General features: G+C 54.9%; 1 protein-coding gene across 2 annotated transcripts in view; it reads left to right on the top strand.

Annotated features, from left to right (window-relative positions):
• IQSEC1 (IQ motif and Sec7 domain ArfGEF 1) overlaps positions 1–9,870 on the top strand; it is a 387,553-nt gene that overhangs the window by 351,530 nt on the left and 26,153 nt on the right. The window lies entirely within an intron of this gene.

Raw genomic sequence — 9,870 nt, 5'->3', positions numbered from 1 at the left:
AGTGTGCATGGGCCACCTCCCTCCCCCTCCCGCCTGCTGCTGTGTAGTGGTCCCTGGTGTGGCTATCCATATTACTGACATGGCCACTTGCTTCCACTTCTTCATAACTACCAACCATAGATGACAAGGAGTGTGGATCTATTCTTTACATACACTCCCAAGAGAGTCTGTAGGGAAGCTAGCTAAAAGCGGAATTAGGTAGGCAAGTTTTTCACTGGAAACTTACTCTTTAAAAGGGGGCTCTACCCATTTCCTCTCTTCTGCCTGTGGATCTGAGAGGTCCTCTTTCTCCCATATGCTTGGCGACACTCAGTGTTCTCTCCCCACCCCCAATCAAAGGGTAGACATAGTTGTCTCTTGGTCATTTTAGTTTGCATTTCCCAGCTTCTTTTTTTTTTTTTTTAAAGATTTTATTTATTTATTTGAGAGAGAGAGAATGAAAGACAGAGAGCATGAGAGGGAGGAGGGTCAGAGGGAGAAGCAGACTCCCCGCTGAGCAGGGAGCCCGATGCGGGACTCGATCCCGGGACTCCAGGATCGTGACCTGAGCCGAAGGCAGTCGCTTAACCAACTGAGCCACCCAGGCGCCCCTCTTTTTTTTTTTTTTTAAGATTTTATTTATTTGACAGAGAGAGACACAGCGAGAGAAGGAACACAAACAGGGGGAGTGGGAGAGAGAGAAGCAGGCTTCCCACGGAGCAGGGAGACCGATGCAGGGCTCAATCCCAGGACCCTGGGATTGTGACCTGAGCCTAAGGCAGATGCTTAATAACTGAGCCACCCAGGCCCCTCCCCCTTTTTAAGTAATCTCTACACCCAACATGGGGTTTGTACTCACAACCTTGAAATCAAGAGTTGCATGCTCCTCCAACTGAGCCAGCCAGGCCCCCCCAGTTCATATTCTTTGCTCATTTTTCTCTCAGGTTATTTGTCATGTTGATTTACTAGTAGTTCTTTATTTGTCGGGGATACTGATCCTTTGTAATTATAAACATTTTCTTTCTGTCTGTCACTTGTCTTTAAAATTTTTTTCTTTTGAGATCTAATTCACATACTGTAAAATTCACCCTTATAAAGTATACAGTTCAGTGGTTCTCAGATATATATGTCTTTTAACTTTGTGCTCTTTCATCTAACACAAGTTTTTTAATTTTTTGTGTTTTTAAAATTGAGATAATTGCTATCTAACATCAGTTTCAGATGTACAAGGTAATGATTCAATTTTTATGTATATTGCAAAATGATGACAAGAAGTTGTTACCATCCCTCACCACATATAGTTAGAATTTTTTTTCCTTGTGATGAGAACTTTTAAGATTTACTGTCTTGGCAACTTTCAGATATACAATCCAGTATTATTAAGCACAGTCACCATGCTGTACAGGAAGATTTTAATTAGCTAAATTCGTATTTTCTTGTTTTGTTTCTTTGGCTTTCATGTTTTTTATTTTAAAAGGGACTCTGCCGGGGTGCCTGGGTGGCTCAGTCCGTTAAGCGGCTGCTTTCGGCTCAGGTCATGCTCCTGGGGTCTTGGAATCAGGCCCCACATCTGGCTCCCTGCTCAGCAGAGAGCCTGTTTCTCCCTCTCCATCTGCCTGTCATTCTGCCTACTTGTGCTCTCTCTCTGTCTCTCTCTCTGTCAAATAAATAAATAAAATCTTTAAAAAAATAAAAAATAAAAAATAAAATAAAAGGGGCTCTGCCCATGGGGACACCTGGGTGGCTCATTCGGTTAGGTGTCCAACTCTTGATCTCAACTCAGGTCACAATCTCAGGGTCGTGAGTTCAAGCCCTGCATTGGGCTCCACACTGGGCATGGAGCCTACTTAAAAATAATAATAATAAAAATAGTAATAATTAAAAGGGGCCTGCCCCAAATCATCAATACAGTGATAATAATAATAATTAAAAGGGGCTCTGCCCCAAATCATAAGTATAGTTTTAAAAATATTTTCTTTAGTGTATTTGCATGCCCTTTAGGACTTAAAGCTGAAATTTGTTTTGGAGAACCACACAAGATGAGGGGGTCCAACTTTTTTTTTTTTTTTTTTTTAAGATTTTACTTATTTATTTGTCAGAGAGCGCACAAGCAGGGGGAGCGGCAGGCAGAGGGAGAAGCAGGCTCCCTGCTGAGCAAGGAGCCCAACGCGGGACTCGATCCCAGAACCCTGGGATTTTGACCTGAACTGAAGGCAGACATCCAACCATCTGAGCCACCCAGGCGTACCCCAACTTTTATTATTCTGTAAAGATTAGCCAGTTGTTTCCAAACTATTTACTCAACAGTCTGTCCTTTCTTCGTTGACTTGAAGTTCCAATTCCTACATGAATGGGACCTTTTCATTCATTCAGCAGCTATTTATTGAGCGCCTGCAACACACCAGGCAGTGTTTTAGGGGCCCGGGACAGATCAGATGCTTGCGAAGCTCCACATTAATCGTTCCAGGACCTGTTCGTTCCTCCACGAGCATCAGACTTGGGTTTCACATGTTTTCTTATGAGGGCAAAACCCCCTCTTTTGTTCTTTTTAAAAATCGTCTCGGCTCTTTTGGCTGGGTATTCTTCCATGTGAATTTTGGAATCCGCTTAGTAAGACCCACGAGCAACCCCGGCCGACTTTTTGCCGGTGTTGCCTTCAGCTCAGAGATCACTTGGGGGAGTCTGTGTTTTTACAGCGTTGCGGTCCGGCCACAGGTGGCTACTGAAGTTAAAGTTCATTGAAACTTAACACGAATCCAGTGCCTCTGGCGCCCTAGCCACCGTGCAGGTGCTCGGCCGCCGTGCCTGACGGCACCGATCTAGCACAGTTCGGTCGCCGCAGATTGTGCTCATGGACAGTGCCGGTCTAGAGCACTGAGGGACAGTCAGCAGCAGGTCTGGCTCCACTCGGGGTGTGGGGCAGAGTGGGGTGGCTGGCCTCCAGTGGCAGGTGCCAGTGGACTCCATGTGAAATTGCCCCCTGCCCACTAGGGAGGCTCCGGGGCTGGGAGAGTGCACCAGGCTTCCTCCCAGCTCAGCCCTCACCACCTCCCTCCCCAGCCTCCCACCCTGGCCCGCACCCCCAACTGCCTCCCGGGCCTGCCCGGCCTCCCACCTCCTTCTAGGAGTAGGCCTTCCCGACAGAGAACAGTCAAAGGTAACGGCAGTGGCTGATAGTTCCATGTGCTTAGCCTGTGCCAGACACTGTTCCACAAGCTGTCTTGCTCTAAGTCCCGTTCTCCTGGGGGATAGAGCCTCTTACTAACCCCATTGTGCAGACAGGTAGACGGAGGTCCCACGCGGGTCACCTGCCTGAGGTCACACAGCCAGCGGGGTGGGCAGGCTAGAACTCCCACCGCCCCACCGGCTCCAGTGTGGGAACGGCCACTGCGCGTGTAGCCGCATGTACCCCCATCAGCTCACTGGGCCACGGGGGTAAACGGAGAGCTCAGGAGGCAAAGCCACACCACCCACGGGAGGCCGCATGGCCCTGGAGCGGTGGTCCTTGGGCCGCCACAGCGGCAGGAGCCTGGGTCAGTACCCCCATAGCCCTGATGGGGTCCCCTCTTCCTGTGCTCCACACACATGCTCAGGGACACGGGCCTCAGTGCGTCAGTCACCTCTTTCATGCCCCTCTCGCTCTGGCAAAAGCCCAGGTGACTGTAGCCCCAGGCAGCCTTGTCCCAGGTGGACCAGGCCAGACTTCTCCCACCTCTGGAAGAGTGGGCTCATCCCCAGAGCTGCCCTCGTCCATGAGTGATTACCTCGTCTCTGGGGGGCATGTAAGGTAGGGCCTCAACAACCCCTCGCTGTGATGGTGTGCTAAGACTCTTGGCTTGGGCCGGGAGCTGTTCAGGGGGGCCCCTGGGGTCCCTTGCAGCCCAGCCTCCCTCCCACCTAGGGCCCAGCCCCTGGGGCCTGCCGGGTGCCCCCCTGCCTGTCATTCCTTTCTGCAGGAGGGAGGCGGAGAGCCCTGGTGTGAGTCTGGGGTGCTCCGAGATTTCACCCTTCCTGCATCCCTGGGCAGTCAGCTGCTCTCTACCTGCATGGGAAGCAGGCTCAGAGGCCACAGAGCTGGGCCGGCCTCTGTCAGTGAGCAGCAGAGCTGGGGGTGGGCTCCCGATCTGCTAGCCCCAACTCTGTGCTCCTCACGTGTGAGGTGTTTCTTGTGAGTAATGAAAATACCAATGACAACAGCCAGCCCATATGAACATACCAGGTCCCAGGCACTGTGCGGAACACTTCATGTGCGTCAGCTCACTGAATCCTCACAGTGACCCTGTGACACTTGGCTCTAGGGAGCCAGGGCTCAGAGAGGTCAGGTGCTAGCTCGAGGCCACAGAGCCAGACATGCTGGCTCCAGCGTTCCGGTGAAAGATCAGCTCTCTTTGGAGCACTTTGAGCTACTAAGAAGGAGGCTGGGTTCCCATTCCCCTGGACATGAGCTACCCATCCAGCCCATGGCCCTCACCACCCTCACAGCCCTGGGGGTCCGTGGCCGTGTCCTGGGTCCGGGGTGGCTGGTGCTGAGTCTCTCAGGGAAGAAAACCGTGCCAAGGCAAGCCCTGCAGGGCAGACAGTCATGTTGAAGGAATTCCTCCACCTTCTCTCTATAGTAAGGGCAAGCCCCATTCAGCTTGCGCTCCCGGCATCAGGAAGAGCTTTGTAAAAATCAGAGCTGCATGAAATACAGTCTGAAGAGGTGGTGAGCTTGCTGGCCCTGGAACTTTGTGAGCAGATGGAAGGCCGTCACTCCTTTGTAGGACACTGGGGGCATTTGAGCCTGGATTACGGAATTGAAGGGCACTTCGAGACATGCAGAGATTGTCCAAGTACCAAACTTGCTGAGTCCCTCCTCCCGTGGTCAGCTGAGACCAGTCACAGGGACGGCTCAGACTTCTGACCGCAGAGGATCCTCGGGCACCATAGGTAAACAGACCCTGTGTTGGTCTCTGTTAATCAGGGCCTTCTCCATTGCAAGTGACAGGAACCCAGTCAGACTGGTGTAAGCAGAGGCCTTACTGGTTCTGGACCTGAAAAGCTGCTGGGCATCTCCAGGCCGTTTTCCCCAGAGTCGTCTTCTGCCAGTGCCCCACCAGGGCAGGAGGCCTGCCAGCCGTCCCGGGGTCATGGTTCAGCCTCACAGCAACCCCGGCAGGAAGAGCGCTTCTCCTCTCTCGTCGGCCCCTGCTGGCTCGCTCCAAACTGCTCGTGGTGTTCGGCAGGATTCGGGACTCTGACTGGCCAGGCTGGGAGTGAGGTCAGCCCGTGGGGTCAGGGGGACAGAGTGGGTGGGGTGGGAAATCCGGAGGCCAGCTAGATGCCAGGCAGGGAGGTGTGGACAGCTGCCCACTTGCATGTCTCTTCAGCTGCTCGGGCAACTAGAAACGACAGGAGAAATCCGTTGGCAACTAGAAACGACAGGAGAAGCCCGTTGTTGACATGCAGACCCCTACTGGGACAAGAGCCTGCAAAGCACTCAGCTTGGGACTCCAGCAAGTGGGTGATCCATAAGTGTGGTGCCCAGCCTTGTAACTGCCCTCCTGGAGCCCCACAAGCTCGGCGTCCCCACTGACTGCTGGCGGCCCGGGGACAGGAGATGCACGTGAGAGACGCCACTGGTGCGGTCTGCACGCACTCGCCTATCACAGCCAAGTCTGAATCAGCAGCTGACATGGAGCAAAGCCGGCCCCGCCTGGCGACCGACAGCAGGACCAAGCTGTGGCCTCTTCCACTCCAGCCTGTCCTGCTGACGCCTTTCAAGGACCCTTTACAGGGGGGCCCAGAACGCAGGGGCAGATCAGGTGTGGATGGTGCAAGTGTCCCCCTTGGCACCTATTGACTCTGGGCCCTTTAGAGAAGCGAGCTGGCTCAGCAGCTGGATAGATTGGCTTTTCAGCAGCAGTGAGGGTGGGGGACAGCAGAGTGAAACTTTGGGGGGCTTCTCGGAGCAGAGGAGTGGGTTGAAACTCCCGGCACGCTTTCTGTCGCCTGGCAACCTGGAGCCAAGTTATTTGACCTTCCTGTGCCGTCTTTGCCTTACGAGTCAAATACAGCTTTTGCACTGATCATTCTTTCTAGCGGGGTCCCTCTTCCCGGCTCCAGGTTCAATGCCACCTCCCCAGGGAGGCCTTTCCTGATCATCCCTCCCGCCCCTTCCAGCCAAAGTACACGCCTTCTCCAGGTTCCCATGGCAACGCTTTGGTTTAGTTCTGCTTGTTGTTGACCCTCCTTTTGGAGCCATAGGACCAACAGTATTTTTTGAAGTCTCAGAGGCATTAACTCATTTAACCTTCACAGTACCTCTGCCGTGTGCACTGTTGCTGACCCCGTTATACAGACGGGAAAGCTGAGGCACGGGGAGATTAAGTAACTTGCCCCAGCCTGTAAGTGGAGCCTGGGTATGAGTGCAGGCCTTTGACTCCAGAGAACATGCCCGTGACCCCTGTGCTGTATTTCTATATCCCGGGAGGTTATTTCCCTCCTTTACCATGCTTTTTCAAGGTGTTTTTCAAGGATGGGGACTTTGGACCACAGGCGTGCTAGCACAACCCCTGGCCCAGAACAGGGGCTCAATAGATGTTTGTGGAATGAATAAAGAAGTGAATCCGGGGGCAGAAAGCCTGGATCTTGTCCTGCAGGGGTTGGAAGGCCCTGGAAGGTTTTAAAACAGGGTCCTGGTGACACCGGCGAAGCCATGCCTTCTCCAGGGCTTCTGTTGGGTGTGCTCTGTGTGAGCCCGGCCCTCGCTGGACCTAAGGATCGGGAGCCGGATGAGCCCCAGTCTGTGTCCTCTTCTGTGTCTTTAGGGCCTGGGGTTCCAGACAGAAGTCCCGCAGCACCCTCCTAAGGAAGGAAATGTAAGGCCACAGCTGGGGAGGAGACAGCCCCACCACTGTGTCTGTGCCTTGGGGTGGAACTAGACACCCGGTGACCTAGTTTCCTAGCCAGACTCACCCTTCTTAGCCAGTCTGGGTGGGCTCTGGCATGCTGACACAGCCCGGGTTATTACCCTGTCGCGTCGGCATCCGTCACTGGCTGGCCAAGGGCTGTGCTCATCAAGTCTCCCAGGGACGAGACAGCAGGGGCGTCCTTTCCAGGTGGGCTCCCTGGGTCCCTGGGTCAAGGGAAGGCGCCATCAGGGATCATGAGGCTCCCATAGGGAGTGCCACACACCCTTCTCTCACAGTGCATTGGCCATGTGGTCCCCTAACTGCCACAAGGGTGGGCAGCACTAATGACTCATCTCCTCACATCCCTTCACCCAGCAAGTCACTGTGTGTGCCGCTTAGCAGGATCCAGGGCACGTGCCCCTTCCATCAGCATGGAGCTCTGTGAGGGAGCAGGTGGGTCGAGGACCCCTGCCTGGCAGGCCCCCCAAGAGCACACTCGGGGCCTCACTGTCCTGTCAAGGTGGGCAGGGCCAGCAAGGGCCTGACAGGCAGGGGACTCACACCATCAGATGTCCAGTGCACTGGCTGAAGAGGATGGTGAAGGCTGGGCCACTCCCCTGCATAAAGCCTTCCAGAGGCTTCCTTTGACAGCCATATTCATCCTGACCCTGGAGCTCCCGGTCTGGCCCGCACCCCCGACCCCAGCTCCTTACCTGCACCTCCTGCCGCCACATCCCTCCTTTCAGTTGCTCAGCAAGCTCCTGGTCACTGGTCAAGGCCCAGTGAGTTCAGATTCCTCTCTCCTGTGATCTCACTTGGAAACCTGCCAGGTGGAACCAGTCCCTCCCACATCGGGTTCAGACTCGGAGCTGGAGTCATCAGGTTCAAACTCGGGTCCACCAGCAATTATTGTCATCCCTACTCTGAGGCAGTGTTCGAAAACGGCTGCTTCTCTCCACCTCCTGCCTTGTAAGCCGGATGCCTGTGGGAAGCTCCTCGAGGAGCTCGCACTTCGGACCTAGCCTTGCTCTTTATAGAGCATGGTTCCTTCTCTGACCGATTCATAACACTCTAGGGCTTCTCATTGAACTCAGAGGAAGACCAGATTACCCCTGTGGCCTGCACAGCTCCCCTCCCCCAGGGGCCCCTACTCTCAGCTGCCCTGGCGAATAGCTTTCTGGTCCTGGATCATGCAAAACCCTTTGTCACCTCAGGGCCTTTGCATTCACTGTTGCCTCCACCGAGAAAGCTCCCTAATGACTTAGGTTACTGCCCAGGGTCACCTGCTCAGAGAAAGCCTCAGATTCACCTGCAGGAGCCCCTCCTCTGCCCTCCAGCGATCATTCAGTCCCTTTGTCGTTTAGACCAACGATTAGAGCCTGCCATTGTAAGGTGTTCCTGAGCAGTACCTAGCAAAAAGTAGACTCTGGGTACTTAATCTGTGAAGAATCCGCATTCCATTGGTCCCTTGTAAGACTCTCCTTCCTGTGGTGTGTTCCACTCTCCTGCTGCGTTCTGCTCCATATCCTGCAGTCCAAGATGCTGTGTGACGTTTGTGTAGAAACACAGGAGGGGGCCTAGTGGGGAGGGCAGCCAGCCCCCCGGGGAAGCAGGCCGGGCCTGGATCTGGGCCCCCAGGCTGGGTGGCTGACACAGGGTGCCTGAGTGGGGCGGCCCAGCCCAGCTCAGCTCTCCAGTCATGGCCACACAGGGGCACAGGCCCAGAAGTGCCAGATGGCCTGATTTTTCAAGAGAAGCCGGAAATCTGGATTCTGGTTTGAGCTCTCCCAATTTCTACATGTTGGCAACTCACTAGAATTCCTTTCGCTAATGTCGTGTAAGCGAAAGAAGAGATATCTGTGGGCTTGCCGGGGTGACCTCTGACCTAGAAGTTGAGGAAGAGGGAAGTGGGCACGGGCGGGGCCCCTTGGGGCTGGCATGGAGCAGGGCAGTGAGGGAGCGTGAGCAGCCGAGGGGCTGGGGCAGCTCTTGGTTGGCTACCCCAGAGTCCTCGGGAGGGAATGGGGTATGTGACAGGGCTGGGGGAGCCGTGCCAGGACCCAGCTGGCCAGCAGCCGCTCCCTGCCAAACTCCTGAAGGTGATGTTAGGGTGTGTGGTTATCCTGGGGTAAAAATAGCAAGGTCACCTTGCAGCAGGAGCTCTGCTTTTGCTTGCAGGTAGAAATACAGTATGTGCTGGATGCTGCTGTCAGTCCGGAGCCGCATGGTTTATGGGGACAGGTGGATACCCACTCTCACTGCCAGGCTGCTAGGGGATAGCAAAACACTGATCTCTACCTGCCAGGGCAAGCGGTGGGGCCCAGCTCCCCTCACCCCCTACACGGGTGCTGGGTACACCGCAAGGGTTCCACGGCTCCTCAGGCCCGTCTGAGGCTCTGGGGTTGTCAGAGGACACCTGCTTTCCAAGGGTCATACATGCGGCCCCCTCACACCACCCTGTGAGGTCAGCCAAGCCTGTACCATGCCACAGACCAGCAAGAGGACAGAGGCCCAAAGGGAGGAAAGGGCCAGGCTGGACCCCTGCCGAGCCCCTGAGGGGGCCTCCCTCCACCACAGCCCGGCCGGGCCCCATGGCTCCCAGCGCAGGTGGACTCACTCAGCCCTGCAGGGCCAGCCCAGCCCTTCCCAGAAACTCCTTTGCCCAGGAAGGGTCAATGCTGCACCTTCACTTCCTCTCCTGTAAATTGGGGCTAGTCATGAGAACCTTCCATGGTGCTTTACTGCACGCATCGTTCTAGGCACCTGACTGTTAACTCAGGCAGTCCTTACAACAAAGGTAGTAGAGGTTGCTGGCAAGGTCACGCGGCCGTCAGGCTCCTCAACAGCCCAGGTAACAAGAGTGCTGACCCCCAGGAGGAGTGTGAGAAGTTAGTGGGCGTAGGGTGCCTAGGCAGCGGTGCTCAGAGTAAGGGCTCAGCGCGTGTTAGAAACGGTGATCAGTGGGCGGAGGGCAGGCCAGTTTGTGTTGGGCAAAGGG

This window comes from Neomonachus schauinslandi, chromosome 1 (assembly GCF_002201575.2).
Source record: "Neomonachus schauinslandi chromosome 1, ASM220157v2, whole genome shotgun sequence".
NCBI lineage: Eukaryota > Metazoa > Chordata > Mammalia > Carnivora > Phocidae > Neomonachus > Neomonachus schauinslandi.
Note: the sequence above shows the minus strand (reverse complement) of the source record. Positions and strands in the feature narration are given on the sequence as shown.